The sequence below is a fragment of the Lissotriton vulgaris genome, chromosome 1_2 (genome assembly GCF_964263255.1).
Source record: "Lissotriton vulgaris chromosome 1_2, aLisVul1.2, whole genome shotgun sequence".
NCBI classification, from domain to species: Eukaryota; Metazoa; Chordata; class Amphibia; order Caudata; family Salamandridae; genus Lissotriton; species Lissotriton vulgaris.
In genome coordinates this window covers 228,507,840-228,523,789 of record NC_141686.1, presented here as the reverse complement: position 1 = coordinate 228,523,789, position 15,950 = coordinate 228,507,840, and the positions used below count along the sequence as shown (strand labels likewise).

Sequence of the window (15,950 nt, the reverse complement as noted above, 5' to 3'; positions counted from 1 at the left end):
TAGTCTATGCCCAAGAGGAAATTCCCAATGATACTGCTGAAAATGTAATTTAGGAGTTAGTAATAGTATTTGGCCCTTTATTAATTTCACAGTGTCATTTTAAACACGTGATTTCTATGTCATCCGAAAATGAGATAGTACAAATTTCCGGAGTTATAATGGATTACGTGTGCTGCTGAAATTTCAAATGCTTATAATATCAATTCATTATTAAACTCTAGAATATTGATTGCTAATATATGTAATTATATAAATATACAAAGTGTAGGTCAGTGTACGTCCACATTTGTTTAGCTGATTTTAAGGTAGAGTATAGCAGAGCCTGGATAGCTCAGTCGGTAGAGCATCAGACTTTTAATCTGAGGGTCCAGGGTTCAAGTCCCTGTTCAGGCGGTTGTTTCCTTTAAAGAAAAAGTACTCTAATTGTATGCTCTTTTTGTGGACCCCTGCATGACGAATAAGATATTCCATTACTAAAATTGCAAAAACGTCTTTCATGGAGTTGTGAAATACACATCTGTCTCACATATTATGTGCCATTTGACTAAACTTAAGTCGTACGTAGATTTACCAATGGTATCATGTAGTCTGAGACGGTGAAATATCATTTCACCAATTCAATATTCAAAATATAGCCATGGTTATAGTATCAAATGAACTTTATAAAGCTGATCAACAGCTAATAGCTCATTATTTCATTTCAGAACATCTCTGCACCTCATTATAGCAGATTGGCTCTGTGGCGCAATGGATAGCGCATTGGACTTCTAGGTGAATGTAAAAAAGATATTCAAAGGTTGTGGGTTCGAATCCCACCAGAGTCAGTTTTATCCCTGTTATCCTGTTATCCCAAGTACCAATTCATTATTATATTCTCTGTATTTAGTACTAATACCGGCAACCATCTTAACCCCTTGCGTGCTGATGACAGAACGGTTCCGTCATCAGCTACGGGTGAGCTGTGCTGATGACGAAACCGTTCCGTCATGACACCGCCCGCGCAAGGCGGAGTCAGCACAGGCAGAAAATACGCCCCGCACGCAAGGGGTTAAAAAACGTAGTGATAGTTGGGACACTTCCTAATGTTGATAATGTAATTTTGTGGGGTGCTGCCTCAGAGCCTGGATAGCTCAGTCGGTAGAGCATCAGACTTTTAATCTGAGGGCCCAGGGTTCAAGTCCCTGTTCAGGCGGCTTGGTTAAAGAAAATGTATATCAATTGCATACTCTTTTCAGGATCCAATGAATGGGAATTCCAATTACAGATGGTTCAAAAAAGTCTTGATCGAGTCCTTACATACCCATCTGTGCTCTACTTTCTTTGACAAGGGTTAAGAAGACTTACCCAAACTGTATCATGTAGTTTGACATGTTGATTATCTTTTATCCAATTCAATGTTCAAAATGTAAGCTAGTGTCCGATTAATTTGATAAAGTTGGTCAACAACTTATAGGTCATCTTTTTATTTGTGAATCTCTGATCACCTTGTTGAATCAGGTCGGATCTCTGGTGCAATGGATTGCGGCTTGGAGTCCTAGGCGAATGTAGCAAAAGCATTCAAACGCTAAGGGTTCGAACACCAACTGGGTCAATTTTATCCCTCCTCTATTTTATAACTAATTGAAACAGTAACCAGCAATCCTGCTTCTCCATCACCAGAAACATTTACCAAAATGGCAGTGAAAGAAAGTCTACTTAAACAGAGACTGTTTGCTTTGAAAATGTTGCATAGTCTATGCCCAAGAGGAAATTCCCAATGATACTGCTGAAAATGTAATTTAGGAGTTAGTAATAGTATTTGGCCCTTTATTAATTTCACTGTGTCATTTTAAACACGTGATTTCTATGTCATCCGAAAATGAGATAGTACAAATTTCCGGAGTTATAATGGATTACGTGTGCTGCTGAAATTTCAAATGCTTAAAATATCAATTCATTATTAAACTCTAGAATATTGATTGCTAATATATGTAATTATATAAATATACAAAGTGTAGGTCAGTGTACGTCCACATTTGTTTAGCTGATTTTAAGGTAGAGTATAGCAGAGCCTGGATAGCTCAGTCGGTAGAGCATCAGACTTTTAATCTGAGGGTCCAGGGTTCAAGTCCCTGTTCAGGCGGTTGTTTCCTTTAAAGAAAAAGTACTCTAATTGTATGCTCTTTTTGTGGACCCCTGCATGACAAATAAGATATTCCATTACTAAAATTGCAAAAACGTCTTTCATGGAGTTGTGAAATACACATCTGTCTCACATATTATGTGCCATTTGACTAAACTTAAGTCGTACGTAGATTTACCAATGGTATCATGTAGTCTGAGACGGTGAATATCATTTCACCAATTCAATATTCAAAATATAGCCATGGTTATAGTATCAAATGAACTTTATAAAGCTGATCAATAGCTCATTATTTCATTTCAGAACATCTCTGCACCTCATTATAGCAGATTGGCTCTGTGGCGCAATGGATAGCGCATTCGACTTCTAGGTGAATGTAAAAAAGATATTCAAAGGTTGTGGGTTCAAATCCCACCAGAGTCAGTTTTATCCCTGTTATCCTGTTATCCCAAGTACCAATTCATTATTATATTCTCTGTATTTAGTACTAATACCGGCAACCATCTTAACCCCTTGCGTGCTGATGACAGAACGGTTCCGTCATCAGCTACGGGTGAGCTGTGCTGATGACGAAACCGTTCCGTCATGACTCCGCCCGCGCAAGGCGGAGTCAGCACAGGCGGAAAATACGCCCCGCACGCAAGGGGTTAAAAAACGTAGTGATAGTTGGGACACTTCCTAATGTTGATAATGTCATTTTGTGGGGTGCTGCCTCGGAGCCTGGATAGCTCAGTCGGTAGAGCATCAGACTTTTAATCTGAGGGCCCAGGGTTCAAGTCCCTGTTCAGGCGGCTTGGTTAAAAAAAATGTATATCAATTGCATACTCTTTTCAGGATCCAATGAATGGGAATTCCAATTACAGATGGTTCAAAAAAGTCTTGATCGAGTCCTTACATACCCATCTGTGCTCTACTTTCTTTGACAAGGGTTAAGAAGACTTACCCAAACTGTATCATGTAGTTTGACATGTTGATTATCTTTTATCCAATTCAATGTTCAAAATGTAAGCTAGTGTCCGATTAATTTGATAAAGTTGGTCAACAACTTATAGGTCATCTTTTTATTTGTGAATCTCTGATCACCTTGTTGAATCAGGTCGGATCTCTGGTGCAATGGATTGCGGCTTGGAGTCCTAGGCGTATGTAGCAAAAGCATTCAAACGCTAAGGGTTCGAACACCAACTGGGTCAATTTTATCCCTCCTCTATTTTATAACTAATTGAAACAGTAACCAGCAATCCTGCTTCTCCATCACCAGAAACATTTACCAAAATGGCAGTGAAAGAAAGTCTACTTAAACAGAGACTGTTTGCTTTGAAAATGTTGCATAGTCTATGCCCAAGAGGAAATTCCCAATGATACTGCTGAAAATGTAATTTAGGAGTTAGTAATAGTATTTGGCCCTTTATTAATTTCACTGTGTCATTTTAAACACGTGATTTCTATGTCATCCGAAAATGAGATAGTACAAATTTCCGGAGTTATAATGGATTACGTGTGCTGCTGAAATTTCAAATGCTTAAAATATCAATTCATTATTAAACTCTAGAATATTGATTGCTAATATATGTAATTATATAAATATACAAAGTGTAGGTCAGTGTACGTCCACATTTGTTTAGCTGATTTTAAGGTAGAGTATAGCAGAGCCTGGATAGCTCAGTCGGTAGAGCATCAGACTTTTAATCTGAGGGTCCAGGGTTCAAGTCCCTGTTCAGGCGGTTGTTTCCTTTAAAGAAAAAGTACTCTAATTGTATGCTCTTTTTGTGGACCCCTGCATGACAAATAAGATATTCCATTACTAAAATTGCAAAAACGTCTTTCATGGAGTTGTGAAATACACATCTGTCTCACATATTATGTGCCATTTGACTAAACTTAAGTCGTACGTAGATTTACCAATGGTATCATGTAGTCTGAGACGGTGAATATCATTTCACCAATTCAATATTCAAAATATAGCCATGGTTATAGTATCAAATGAACTTTATAAAGCTGATCAATAGCTCATTATTTCATTTCAGAACATCTCTGCACCTCATTATAGCAGATTGGCTCTGTGGCGCAATGGATAGCGCATTCGACTTCTAGGTGAATGTAAAAAAGATATTCAAAGGTTGTGGGTTCAAATCCCACCAGAGTCAGTTTTATCCCTGTTATCCTGTTATCCCAAGTACCAATTCATTATTATATTCTCTGTATTTAGTACTAATACCGGCAACCATCTTAACCCCTTGCGTGCTGATGACAGAACGGTTCCGTCATCAGCTACGGGTGAGCTGTGCTGATGACGAAACCGTTCCGTCATGACTCCGCCCGCGCAAGGCGGAGTCAGCACAGGCGGAAAATACGCCCCGCACGCAAGGGGTTAAAAAACGTAGTGATAGTTGGGACACTTCCTAATGTTGATAATGTCATTTTGTGGGGTGCTGCCTCGGAGCCTGGATAGCTCAGTCGGTAGAGCATCAGACTTTTAATCTGAGGGCCCAGGGTTCAAGTCCCTGTTCAGGCGGCTTGGTTAAAAAAAATGTATATCAATTGCATACTCTTTTCAGGATCCAATGAATGGGAATTCCAATTACAGATGGTTCAAAAAAGTCTTGATCGAGTCCTTACATACCCATCTGTGCTCTACTTTCTTTGACAAGGGTTAAGAAGACTTACCCAAACTGTATCATGTAGTTTGACATGTTGATTATCTTTTATCCAATTCAATGTTCAAAATGTAAGCTAGTGTCCGATTAATTTGATAAAGTTGGTCAACAACTTATAGGTCATCTTTTTATTTGTGAATCTCTGATCACCTTGTTGAATCAGGTCGGATCTCTGGTGCAATGGATTGCGGCTTGGAGTCCTAGGCGTATGTAGCAAAAGCATTCAAACGCTAAGGGTTCGAACACCAACTGGGTCAATTTTATCCCTCCTCTATTTTATAACTAATTGAAACAGTAACCAGCAATCCTGCTTCTCCATCACCAGAAACATTTACCAAAATGGCAGTGAAAGAAAGTCTACTTAAACAGAGACTGTTTGCTTTGAAAATGTTGCATAGTCTATGCCCAAGAGGAAATTCCCAATGATACTGCTGAAAATGTAATTTAGGAGTTAGTAATAGTATTTGGCCCTTTATTAATTTCACAGTGTCATTTTAAACACGTGATTTCTATGTCATCCGAAAATGAGATAGTACAAATTTCCGGAGTTATAATGGATTACGTGTGCTGCTGAAATTTCAAATGCTTATAATATCAATTCATTATTAAACTCTAGAATATTGATTGCTAATATATGTAATTATATAAATATACAAAGTGTAGGTCAGTGTACGTCCACATTTGTTTAGCTGATTTTAAGGTAGAGTATAGCAGAGCCTGGATAGCTCAGTCGGTAGAGCATCAGACTTTTAATCTGAGGGTCCAGGGTTCAAGTCCCTGTTCAGGCGGTTGTTTCCTTTAAAGAAAAAGTACTCTAATTGTATGCTCTTTTTGTGGACCCCTGCATGACGAATAAGATATTCCATTACTAAAATTGCAAAAACGTCTTTCATGGAGTTGTGAAATACACATCTGTCTCACATATTATGTGCCATTTGACTAAACTTAAGTCGTACGTAGATTTACCAATGGTATCATGTAGTCTGAGACGGTGAAATATCATTTCACCAATTCAATATTCAAAATATAGCCATGGTTATAGTATCAAATGAACTTTATAAAGCTGATCAACAGCTAATAGCTCATTATTTCATTTCAGAACATCTCTGCACCTCATTATAGCAGATTGGCTCTGTGGCGCAATGGATAGCGCATTGGACTTCTAGGTGAATGTAAAAAAGATATTCAAAGGTTGTGGGTTCGAATCCCACCAGAGTCAGTTTTATCCCTGTTATCCTGTTATCCCAAGTACCAATTCATTATTATATTCTCTGTATTTAGTACTAATACCGGCAACCATCTTAACCCCTTGCGTGCTGATGACAGAACGGTTCCGTCATCAGCTACGGGTGAGCTGTGCTGATGACGAAACCGTTCCGTCATGACTCCGCCCGCGCAAGGCGGAGTCAGCACAGGCGGAAAATACGCCCCGCACGCAAGGGGTTAAAAAACGTAGTGATAGTTGGGACACTTCCTAATGTTGATAATGTAATTTTGTGGGGTGCTGCCTCAGAGCCTGGATAGCTCAGTCGGTAGAGCATCAGACTTTTAATCTGAGGGCCCAGGGTTCAAGTCCCTGTTCAGGCGGCTTGGTTAAAGAAAATGTATATCAATTGCATACTCTTTTCAGGATCCAATGAATGGGAATTCCAATTACAGATGGTTCAAAAAAGTCTTGATCGAGTCCTTACATACCCATCTGTGCTCTACTTTCTTTGACAAGGGTTAAGAAGACTTACCCAAACTGTATCATGTAGTTTGACATGTTGATTATCTTTTATCCAATTCAATGTTCAAAATGTAAGCTAGTGTCCGATTAATTTGATAAAGTTGGTCAACAACTTATAGGTCATCTTTTTATTTGTGAATCTCTGATCACCTTGTTGAATCAGGTCGGATCTCTGGTGCAATGGATTGCGGCTTGGAGTCCTAGGCGAATGTAGCAAAAGCATTCAAACGCTAAGGGTTCGAACACCAACTGGGTCAATTTTATCCCTCCTCTATTTTATAACTAATTGAAACAGTAACCAGCAATCCTGCTTCTCCATCACCAGAAACATTTACCAAAATGGCAGTGAAAGAAAGTCTACTTAAACAGAGACTGTTTGCTTTGAAAATGTTGCATAGTCTATGCCCAAGAGGAAATTCCCAATGATACTGCTGAAAATGTAATTTAGGAGTTAGTAATAGTATTTGGCCCTTTATTAATTTCACTGTGTCATTTTAAACACGTGATTTCTATGTCATCCGAAAATGAGATAGTACAAATTTCCGGAGTTATAATGGATTACGTGTGCTGCTGAAATTTCAAATGCTTAAAATATCAATTCATTATTAAACTCTAGAATATTGATTGCTAATATATGTAATTATATAAATATACAAAGTGTAGGTCAGTGTACGTCCACATTTGTTTAGCTGATTTTAAGGTAGAGTATAGCAGAGCCTGGATAGCTCAGTCGGTAGAGCATCAGACTTTTAATCTGAGGGTCCAGGGTTCAAGTCCCTGTTCAGGCGGTTGTTTCCTTTAAAGAAAAAGTACTCTAATTGTATGCTCTTTTTGTGGACCCCTGCATGACAAATAAGATATTCCATTACTAAAATTGCAAAAACGTCTTTCATGGAGTTGTGAAATACACATCTGTCTCACATATTATGTGCCATTTGACTAAACTTAAGTCGTACGTAGATTTACCAATGGTATCATGTAGTCTGAGACGGTGAATATCATTTCACCAATTCAATATTCAAAATATAGCCATGGTTATAGTATCAAATGAACTTTATAAAGCTGATCAATAGCTCATTATTTCATTTCAGAACATCTCTGCACCTCATTATAGCAGATTGGCTCTGTGGCGCAATGGATAGCGCATTCGACTTCTAGGTGAATGTAAAAAAGATATTCAAAGGTTGTGGGTTCAAATCCCACCAGAGTCAGTTTTATCCCTGTTATCCTGTTATCCCAAGTACCAATTCATTATTATATTCTCTGTATTTAGTACTAATACCGGCAACCATCTTAACCCCTTGCGTGCTGATGACAGAACGGTTCCGTCATCAGCTACGGGTGAGCTGTGCTGATGACGAAACCGTTCCGTCATGACTCCGCCCGCGCAAGGCGGAGTCAGCACAGGCGGAAAATACGCCCCGCACGCAAGGGGTTAAAAAACGTAGTGATAGTTGGGACACTTCCTAATGTTGATAATGTCATTTTGTGGGGTGCTGCCTCGGAGCCTGGATAGCTCAGTCGGTAGAGCATCAGACTTTTAATCTGAGGGCCCAGGGTTCAAGTCCCTGTTCAGGCGGCTTGGTTAAAAAAAATGTATATCAATTGCATACTCTTTTCAGGATCCAATGAATGGGAATTCCAATTACAGATGGTTCAAAAAAGTCTTGATCGAGTCCTTACATACCCATCTGTGCTCTACTTTCTTTGACAAGGGTTAAGAAGACTTACCCAAACTGTATCATGTAGTTTGACATGTTGATTATCTTTTATCCAATTCAATGTTCAAAATGTAAGCTAGTGTCCGATTAATTTGATAAAGTTGGTCAACAACTTATAGGTCATCTTTTTATTTGTGAATCTCTGATCACCTTGTTGAATCAGGTCGGATCTCTGGTGCAATGGATTGCGGCTTGGAGTCCTAGGCGTATGTAGCAAAAGCATTCAAACGCTAAGGGTTCGAACACCAACTGGGTCAATTTTATCCCTCCTCTATTTTATAACTAATTGAAACAGTAACCAGCAATCCTGCTTCTCCATCACCAGAAACATTTACCAAAATGGCAGTGAAAGAAAGTCTACTTAAACAGAGACTGTTTGCTTTGAAAATGTTGCATAGTCTATGCCCAAGAGGAAATTCCCAATGATACTGCTGAAAATGTAATTTAGGAGTTAGTAATAGTATTTGGCCCTTTATTAATTTCACAGTGTCATTTTAAACACGTGATTTCTATGTCATCCGAAAATGAGATAGTACAAATTTCCGGAGTTATAATGGATTACGTGTGCTGCTGAAATTTCAAATGCTTATAATATCAATTCATTATTAAACTCTAGAATATTGATTGCTAATATATGTAATTATATAAATATACAAAGTGTAGGTCAGTGTACGTCCACATTTGTTTAGCTGATTTTAAGGTAGAGTATAGCAGAGCCTGGATAGCTCAGTCGGTAGAGCATCAGACTTTTAATCTGAGGGTCCAGGGTTCAAGTCCCTGTTCAGGCGGTTGTTTCCTTTAAAGAAAAAGTACTCTAATTGTATGCTCTTTTTGTGGACCCCTGCATGACGAATAAGATATTCCATTACTAAAATTGCAAAAACGTCTTTCATGGAGTTGTGAAATACACATCTGTCTCACATATTATGTGCCATTTGACTAAACTTAAGTCGTACGTAGATTTACCAATGGTATCATGTAGTCTGAGACGGTGAAATATCATTTCACCAATTCAATATTCAAAATATAGCCATGGTTATAGTATCAAATGAACTTTATAAAGCTGATCAACAGCTAATAGCTCATTATTTCATTTCAGAACATCTCTGCACCTCATTATAGCAGATTGACTCTGTGGCGCAATGGATAGCGCATTGGACTTCTAGGTGAATGTAAAAAAGATATTCAAAGGTTGTGGGTTCGAATCCCACCAGAGTCAGTTTTATCCCTGTTATCCTGTTATCCCAAGTACCAATTCATTATTATATTCTCTGTATTTAGTACTAATACCGGCAACCATCTTAACCCCTTGCGTGCTGATGACAGAACGGTTCCGTCATCAGCTACGGGTGAGCTGTGCTGATGACGAAACCGTTCCGTCATGACTCCGCCCGCGCAAGGCGGAGTCAGCACAGGCGGAAAATACGCCCCGCACGCAAGGGGTTAAAAAACGTAGTGATAGTTGGGACACTTCCTAATGTTGATAATGTAATTTTGTGGGGTGCTGCCTCAGAGCCTGGATAGCTCAGTCGGTAGAGCATCAGACTTTTAATCTGAGGGCCCAGGGTTCAAGTCCCTGTTCAGGCGGCTTGGTTAAAGAAAATGTATATCAATTGCATACTCTTTTCAGGATCCAATGAATGGGAATTCCAATTACAGATGGTTCAAAAAAGTCTTGATCGAGTCCTTACATACCCATCTGTGCTCTACTTTCTTTGACAAGGGTTAAGAAGACTTACCCAAACTGTATCATGTAGTTTGACATGTTGATTATCTTTTATCCAATTCAATGTTCAAAATGTAAGCTAGTGTCCGATTAATTTGATAAAGTTGGTCAACAACTTATAGGTCATCTTTTTATTTGTGAATCTCTGATCACCTTGTTGAATCAGGTCGGATCTCTGGTGCAATGGATTGCGGCTTGGAGTCCTAGGCGAATGTAGCAAAAGCATTCAAACGCTAAGGGTTCGAACACCAACTGGGTCAATTTTATCCCTCCTCTATTTTATAACTAATTGAAACAGTAACCAGCAATCCTGCTTCTCCATCACCAGAAACATTTACCAAAATGGCAGTGAAAGAAAGTCTACTTAAACAGAGACTGTTTGCTTTGAAAATGTTGCATAGTCTATGCCCAAGAGGAAATTCCCAATGATACTGCTGAAAATGTAATTTAGGAGTTAGTAATAGTATTTGGCCCTTTATTAATTTCACAGTGTCATTTTAAACACGTGATTTCTATGTCATCCGAAAATGAGATAGTACAAATTTCCGGAGTTATAATGGATTACGTGTGCTGCTGAAATTTCAAATGCTTATAATATCAATTCATTATTAAACTCTAGAATATTGATTGCTAATATATGTAATTATATAAATATACAAAGTGTAGGTCAGTGTACGTCCACATTTGTTTAGCTGATTTTAAGGTAGAGTATAGCAGAGCCTGGATAGCTCAGTCGGTAGAGCATCAGACTTTTAATCTGAGGGTCCAGGGTTCAAGTCCCTGTTCAGGCGGTTGTTTCCTTTAAAGAAAAAGTACTCTAATTGTATGCTCTTTTTGTGGACCCCTGCATGACGAATAAGATATTCCATTACTAAAATTGCAAAAACGTCTTTCATGGAGTTGTGAAATACACATCTGTCTCACATATTATGTGCCATTTGACTAAACTTAAGTCGTACGTAGATTTACCAATGGTATCATGTAGTCTGAGACGGTGAAATATCATTTCACCAATTCAATATTCAAAATATAGCCATGGTTATAGTATCAAATGAACTTTATAAAGCTGATCAACAGCTAATAGCTCATTATTTCATTTCAGAACATCTCTGCACCTCATTATAGCAGATTGGCTCTGTGGCGCAATGGATAGCGCATTGGACTTCTAGGTGAATGTAAAAAAGATATTCAAAGGTTGTGGGTTCGAATCCCACCAGAGTCAGTTTTATCCCTGTTATCCTGTTATCCCAAGTACCAATTCATTATTATATTCTCTGTATTTAGTACTAATACCGGCAACCATCTTAACCCCTTGCGTGCTGATGACAGAACGGTTCCGTCATCAGCTACGGGTGAGCTGTGCTGATGACGAAACCGTTCCGTCATGACTCCGCCCGCGCAAGGCGGAGTCAGCACAGGCGGAAAATACGCCCCGCACGCAAGGGGTTAAAAAACGTAGTGATAGTTGGGACACTTCCTAATGTTGATAATGTAATTTTGTGGGGTGCTGCCTCAGAGCCTGGATAGCTCAGTCGGTAGAGCATCAGACTTTTAATCTGAGGGCCCAGGGTTCAAGTCCCTGTTCAGGCGGCTTGGTTAAAGAAAATGTATATCAATTGCATACTCTTTTCAGGATCCAATGAATGGGAATTCCAATTACAGATGGTTCAAAAAAGTCTTGATCGAGTCCTTACATACCCATCTGTGCTCTACTTTCTTTGACAAGGGTTAAGAAGACTTACCCAAACTGTATCATGTAGTTTGACATGTTGATTATCTTTTATCCAATTCAATGTTCAAAATGTAAGCTAGTGTCCGATTAATTTGATAAAGTTGGTCAACAACTTATAGGTCATCTTTTTATTTGTGAATCTCTGATCACCTTGTTGAATCAGGTCGGATCTCTGGTGCAATGGATTGCGGCTTGGAGTCCTAGGCGAATGTAGCAAAAGCATTCAAACGCTAAGGGTTCGAACACCAACTGGGTCAATTTTATCCCTCCTCTATTTTATAACTAATTGAAACAGTAACCAGCAATCCTGCTTCTCCATCACCAGAAACATTTACCAAAATGGCAGTGAAAGAAAGTCTACTTAAACAGAGACTGTTTGCTTTGAAAATGTTGCATAGTCTATGCCCAAGAGGAAATTCCCAATGATACTGCTGAAAATGTAATTTAGGAGTTAGTAATAGTATTTGGCCCTTTATTAATTTCACAGTGTCATTTTAAACACGTGATTTCTATGTCATCCGAAAATGAGATAGTACAAATTTCCGGAGTTATAATGGATTACGTGTGCTGCTGAAATTTCAAATGCTTATAATATCAATTCATTATTAAACTCTAGAATATTGATTGCTAATATATGTAATTATATAAATATACAAAGTGTAGGTCAGTGTACGTCCACATTTGTTTAGCTGATTTTAAGGTAGAGTATAGCAGAGCCTGGATAGCTCAGTCGGTAGAGCATCAGACTTTTAATCTGAGGGTCCAGGGTTCAAGTCCCTGTTCAGGCGGTTGTTTCCTTTAAAGAAAAAGTACTCTAATTGTATGCTCTTTTTGTGGACCCCTGCATGACAAATAAGATATTCCATTACTAAAATTGCAAAAACGTCTTTCATGGAGTTGTGAAATACACATCTGTCTCACATATTATGTGCCATTTGACTAAACTTAAGTCGTACGTAGATTTACCAATGGTATCATGTAGTCTGAGACGGTGAATATCATTTCACCAATTCAATATTCAAAATATAGCCATGGTTATAGTATCAAATGAACTTTATAAAGCTGATCAACAGCTAATAGCTCATTATTTCATTTCAGAACATCTCTGCACCTCATTATAGCAGATTGGCTCTGTGGCGCAATGGATAGCGCATTGGACTTCTAGGTGAATGTAAAAAAGATATTCAAAGGTTGTGGGTTCGAATCCCACCAGAGTCAGTTTTATCCCTGTTATCCTGTTATCCCAAGTACCAATTCATTATTATATTTTCTGTATTTAGTACTAATACCGGCAACCATCTTAACCCCTTGCGTGCTGATGACAGAACGGTTCCGTCATCAGCTACGGGTGAGCTGTGCTGATGACGAAACCGTTCCGTCATGACTCCGCCCGCGCAAGGCGGAGTCAGCACAGGCGGAAAATACGCCCCGCACGCAAGGGGTTAAAAAACGTAGTGATAGTTGGGACACTTCCTAATGTTGATAATGTCATTTTGTGGGGTGCTGCCTCAGAGCCTGGATAGCTCAGTCGGTAGAGCATCAGACTTTTAATCTGAGGGCCCAGGGTTCAAGTCCCTGTTCAGGCGGCTTGGTTAAAAAAAATGTATATCAATTGCATACTCTTTTCAGGATCCAATGAATGGGAATTCCAATTACAGATGGTTCAAAAAAGTCTTGATCGAGTCCTTACATACCCATCTGTGCTCTACTTTCTTTGACAAGGGTTAAGAAGACTTACCCAAACTGTATCATGTAGTTTGACATGTTGATTATCTTTTATCCAATTCAATGTTCAAAATGTAAGCTAGTGTCCGATTAATTTGATAAAGTTGGTCAACAACTTATAGGTCATCTTTTTATTTGTGAATCTCTGATCACCTTGTTGAATCAGGTCGGATCTCTGGTGCAATGGATTGCGGCTTGGAGTCCTAGGCGAATGTAGCAAAAGCATTCAAACGCTAAGGGTTCGAACACCAACTGGGTCAATTTTATCCCTCCTCTATTTTATAACTAATTGAAACAGTAACCAGCAATCCTGCTTCTCCATCACCAGAAACATTTACCAAAATGGCAGTGAAAGAAAGTCTACTTAAACAGAGACTGTTTGCTTTGAAAATGTTGCATAGTCTATGCCCAAGAGGAAATTCCCAATGATACTGCTGAAAATGTAATTTAGGAGTTAGTAATAGTATTTGGCCCTTTATTAATTTCACTGTGTCATTTTAAACACGTGATTTCTATGTCATCCGAAAATGAGATAGTACAAATTTCCGGAGTTATAATGGATTACGTGTGCTGCTGAAATTTCAAATGCTTAAAATATCAATTCATTATTAAACTCTAGAATATTGATTGCTAATATATGTAATTATATAAATATACAAAGTGTAGGTCAGTGTACGTCCACATTTGTTTAGCTGATTTTAAGGTAGAGTATAGCAGAGCCTGGATAGCTCAGTCGGTAGAGCATCAGACTTTTAATCTGAGGGTCCAGGGTTCAAGTCCCTGTTCAGGCGGTTGTTTCCTTTAAAGAAAAAGTACTCTAATTGTATGCTCTTTTTGTGGACCCCTGCATGACAAATAAGATATTCCATTACTAAAATTGCAAAAACGTCTTTCATGGAGTTGTGAAATACACATCTGTCTCACATATTATGTGCCATTTGACTAAACTTAAGTCGTACGTAGATTTACCAATGGTATCATGTAGTCTGAGACGGTGAATATCATTTCACCAATTCAATATTCAAAATATAGCCATGGTTATAGTATCAAATGAACTTTATAAAGCTGATCAATAGCTCATTATTTCATTTCAGAACATCTCTGCACCTCATTATAGCAGATTGGCTCTGTGGCGCAATGGATAGCGCATTCGACTTCTAGGTGAATGTAAAAAAGATATTCAAAGGTTGTGGGTTCAAATCCCACCAGAGTCAGTTTTATCCCTGTTATCCTGTTATCCCAAGTACCAATTCATTATTATATTCTCTGTATTTAGTACTAATACCGGCAACCATCTTAACCCCTTGCGTGCTGATGACAGAACGGTTCCGTCATCAGCTACGGGTGAGCTGTGCTGATGACGAAACCGTTCCGTCATGACTCCGCCCGCGCAAGGCGGAGTCAGCACAGGCGGAAAATACGCCCCGCACGCAAGGGGTTAAAAAACGTAGTGATAGTTGGGACACTTCCTAATGTTGATAATGTCATTTTGTGGGGTGCTGCCTCGGAGCCTGGATAGCTCAGTCGGTAGAGCATCAGACTTTTAATCTGAGGGCCCAGGGTTCAAGTCCCTGTTCAGGCGGCTTGGTTAAAAAAAATGTATATCAATTGCATACTCTTTTCAGGATCCAATGAATGGGAATTCCAATTACAGATGGTTCAAAAAAGTCTTGATCGAGTCCTTACATACCCATCTGTGCTCTACTTTCTTTGACAAGGGTTAAGAAGACTTACCCAAACTGTATCATGTAGTTTGACATGTTGATTATCTTTTATCCAATTCAATGTTCAAAATGTAAGCTAGTGTCCGATTAATTTGATAAAGTTGGTCAACAACTTATAGGTCATCTTTTTATTTGTGAATCTCTGATCACCTTGTTGAATCAGGTCGGATCTCTGGTGCAATGGATTGCGGCTTGGAGTCCTAGGCGTATGTAGCAAAAGCATTCAAACGCTAAGGGTTCGAACACCAACTGGGTCAATTTTATCCCTCCTCTATTTTATAACTAATTGAAACAGTAACCAGCAATCCTGCTTCTCCATCACCAGAAACATTTACCAAAATGGCAGTGAAAGAAAGTCTACTTAAACAGAGACTGTTTGCTTTGAAAATGTTGCATAGTCTATGCCCAAGAGGAAATTCCCAATGATACTGCTGAAAATGTAATTTAGGAGTTAGTAATAGTATTTGGCCCTTTATTAATTTCACAGTGTCATTTTAAACACGTGATTTCTATGTCATCCGAAAATGAGATAGTACAAATTTCCGGAGTTATAATGGATTACGTGTGCTGCTGAAATTTCAAATGCTTATAATATCAATTCATTATTAAACTCTAGAATATTGATTGCTAATATATGTAATTATATAAATATACAAAGTGTAGGTCAGTGTACGTCCACATTTGTTTAGCTGATTTTAAGGTAGAGTATAGCAGAGCCTGGATAGCTCAGTCGGTAGAGCATCAGACTTTTAATCTGAGGGTCCAGGGTTCAAGTCCCTGTTCAGGCGGTTGTTTCCTTTAAAGAAAAAGTACTCTA

The 15,950-nt window shown here is 38.6% G+C and overlaps 28 non-coding genes across 28 annotated transcripts; all 28 read left to right on the top strand.

Moving 5' to 3' along the window:
* Positions 1-320: 320 nt before the first annotated feature.
* On the top strand, positions 321-393 carry TRNAK-UUU (transfer RNA lysine (anticodon UUU)). Its single transcript has one exon. It is a non-coding gene; the product is annotated as a tRNA-Lys (tRNA).
* Positions 394-733: 340 nt separating this feature from the next.
* TRNAR-UCU (transfer RNA arginine (anticodon UCU)) lies at positions 734-824 on the top strand. The gene is given in 2 exon segments: positions 734-770; positions 789-824. It is a non-coding gene; the product is annotated as a tRNA-Arg (tRNA).
* Positions 825-1,119: 295 nt separating this feature from the next.
* On the top strand, positions 1,120-1,192 carry TRNAK-UUU (transfer RNA lysine (anticodon UUU)). The gene has a single exon. It is a non-coding gene; the product is annotated as a tRNA-Lys (tRNA).
* Positions 1,193-2,049: 857 nt separating this feature from the next.
* TRNAK-UUU (transfer RNA lysine (anticodon UUU)) lies at positions 2,050-2,122 on the top strand. Its single transcript has one exon. It is a non-coding gene; the product is annotated as a tRNA-Lys (tRNA).
* Positions 2,123-2,454: 332 nt separating this feature from the next.
* On the top strand, positions 2,455-2,545 carry TRNAR-UCU (transfer RNA arginine (anticodon UCU)). Its single transcript is given in 2 exon segments — positions 2,455-2,491; positions 2,510-2,545. It is a non-coding gene; the product is annotated as a tRNA-Arg (tRNA).
* Positions 2,546-2,840: 295 nt separating this feature from the next.
* Positions 2,841-2,913, top strand: TRNAK-UUU (transfer RNA lysine (anticodon UUU)). Its single transcript has one exon. It is a non-coding gene; the product is annotated as a tRNA-Lys (tRNA).
* An 857-nt stretch (positions 2,914-3,770) lies between these two features.
* TRNAK-UUU (transfer RNA lysine (anticodon UUU)) lies at positions 3,771-3,843 on the top strand. The gene has a single exon. It is a non-coding gene; the product is annotated as a tRNA-Lys (tRNA).
* Positions 3,844-4,175: 332 nt separating this feature from the next.
* On the top strand, positions 4,176-4,266 carry TRNAR-UCU (transfer RNA arginine (anticodon UCU)). Its single transcript is given in 2 exon segments — positions 4,176-4,212; positions 4,231-4,266. It is a non-coding gene; the product is annotated as a tRNA-Arg (tRNA).
* Positions 4,267-4,561: 295 nt separating this feature from the next.
* Positions 4,562-4,634, top strand: TRNAK-UUU (transfer RNA lysine (anticodon UUU)). The gene has a single exon. It is a non-coding gene; the product is annotated as a tRNA-Lys (tRNA).
* An 857-nt stretch (positions 4,635-5,491) lies between these two features.
* On the top strand, positions 5,492-5,564 carry TRNAK-UUU (transfer RNA lysine (anticodon UUU)). Its single transcript has one exon. It is a non-coding gene; the product is annotated as a tRNA-Lys (tRNA).
* A 340-nt stretch (positions 5,565-5,904) lies between these two features.
* On the top strand, positions 5,905-5,995 carry TRNAR-UCU (transfer RNA arginine (anticodon UCU)). Its single transcript is given in 2 exon segments — positions 5,905-5,941; positions 5,960-5,995. It is a non-coding gene; the product is annotated as a tRNA-Arg (tRNA).
* A 295-nt stretch (positions 5,996-6,290) lies between these two features.
* Positions 6,291-6,363, top strand: TRNAK-UUU (transfer RNA lysine (anticodon UUU)). The gene has a single exon. It is a non-coding gene; the product is annotated as a tRNA-Lys (tRNA).
* An 857-nt stretch (positions 6,364-7,220) lies between these two features.
* On the top strand, positions 7,221-7,293 carry TRNAK-UUU (transfer RNA lysine (anticodon UUU)). Its single transcript has one exon. It is a non-coding gene; the product is annotated as a tRNA-Lys (tRNA).
* A 332-nt stretch (positions 7,294-7,625) lies between these two features.
* TRNAR-UCU (transfer RNA arginine (anticodon UCU)) lies at positions 7,626-7,716 on the top strand. Its single transcript is given in 2 exon segments — positions 7,626-7,662; positions 7,681-7,716. It is a non-coding gene; the product is annotated as a tRNA-Arg (tRNA).
* A 295-nt stretch (positions 7,717-8,011) lies between these two features.
* TRNAK-UUU (transfer RNA lysine (anticodon UUU)) lies at positions 8,012-8,084 on the top strand. Its single transcript has one exon. It is a non-coding gene; the product is annotated as a tRNA-Lys (tRNA).
* Positions 8,085-8,941: 857 nt separating this feature from the next.
* Positions 8,942-9,014, top strand: TRNAK-UUU (transfer RNA lysine (anticodon UUU)). The gene has a single exon. It is a non-coding gene; the product is annotated as a tRNA-Lys (tRNA).
* A 340-nt stretch (positions 9,015-9,354) lies between these two features.
* Positions 9,355-9,445, top strand: TRNAR-UCU (transfer RNA arginine (anticodon UCU)). Its single transcript is given in 2 exon segments — positions 9,355-9,391; positions 9,410-9,445. It is a non-coding gene; the product is annotated as a tRNA-Arg (tRNA).
* Positions 9,446-9,740: 295 nt separating this feature from the next.
* TRNAK-UUU (transfer RNA lysine (anticodon UUU)) lies at positions 9,741-9,813 on the top strand. Its single transcript has one exon. It is a non-coding gene; the product is annotated as a tRNA-Lys (tRNA).
* An 857-nt stretch (positions 9,814-10,670) lies between these two features.
* On the top strand, positions 10,671-10,743 carry TRNAK-UUU (transfer RNA lysine (anticodon UUU)). The gene has a single exon. It is a non-coding gene; the product is annotated as a tRNA-Lys (tRNA).
* Positions 10,744-11,083: 340 nt separating this feature from the next.
* TRNAR-UCU (transfer RNA arginine (anticodon UCU)) lies at positions 11,084-11,174 on the top strand. Its single transcript is given in 2 exon segments — positions 11,084-11,120; positions 11,139-11,174. It is a non-coding gene; the product is annotated as a tRNA-Arg (tRNA).
* Positions 11,175-11,469: 295 nt separating this feature from the next.
* On the top strand, positions 11,470-11,542 carry TRNAK-UUU (transfer RNA lysine (anticodon UUU)). Its single transcript has one exon. It is a non-coding gene; the product is annotated as a tRNA-Lys (tRNA).
* Positions 11,543-12,399: 857 nt separating this feature from the next.
* On the top strand, positions 12,400-12,472 carry TRNAK-UUU (transfer RNA lysine (anticodon UUU)). The gene has a single exon. It is a non-coding gene; the product is annotated as a tRNA-Lys (tRNA).
* Positions 12,473-12,811: 339 nt separating this feature from the next.
* Positions 12,812-12,902, top strand: TRNAR-UCU (transfer RNA arginine (anticodon UCU)). Its single transcript is given in 2 exon segments — positions 12,812-12,848; positions 12,867-12,902. It is a non-coding gene; the product is annotated as a tRNA-Arg (tRNA).
* Positions 12,903-13,197: 295 nt separating this feature from the next.
* TRNAK-UUU (transfer RNA lysine (anticodon UUU)) lies at positions 13,198-13,270 on the top strand. Its single transcript has one exon. It is a non-coding gene; the product is annotated as a tRNA-Lys (tRNA).
* Positions 13,271-14,127: 857 nt separating this feature from the next.
* On the top strand, positions 14,128-14,200 carry TRNAK-UUU (transfer RNA lysine (anticodon UUU)). Its single transcript has one exon. It is a non-coding gene; the product is annotated as a tRNA-Lys (tRNA).
* Positions 14,201-14,532: 332 nt separating this feature from the next.
* Positions 14,533-14,623, top strand: TRNAR-UCU (transfer RNA arginine (anticodon UCU)). Its single transcript is given in 2 exon segments — positions 14,533-14,569; positions 14,588-14,623. It is a non-coding gene; the product is annotated as a tRNA-Arg (tRNA).
* A 295-nt stretch (positions 14,624-14,918) lies between these two features.
* On the top strand, positions 14,919-14,991 carry TRNAK-UUU (transfer RNA lysine (anticodon UUU)). The gene has a single exon. It is a non-coding gene; the product is annotated as a tRNA-Lys (tRNA).
* An 857-nt stretch (positions 14,992-15,848) lies between these two features.
* On the top strand, positions 15,849-15,921 carry TRNAK-UUU (transfer RNA lysine (anticodon UUU)). Its single transcript has one exon. It is a non-coding gene; the product is annotated as a tRNA-Lys (tRNA).
* Positions 15,922-15,950: the final 29 nt, after the last annotated feature.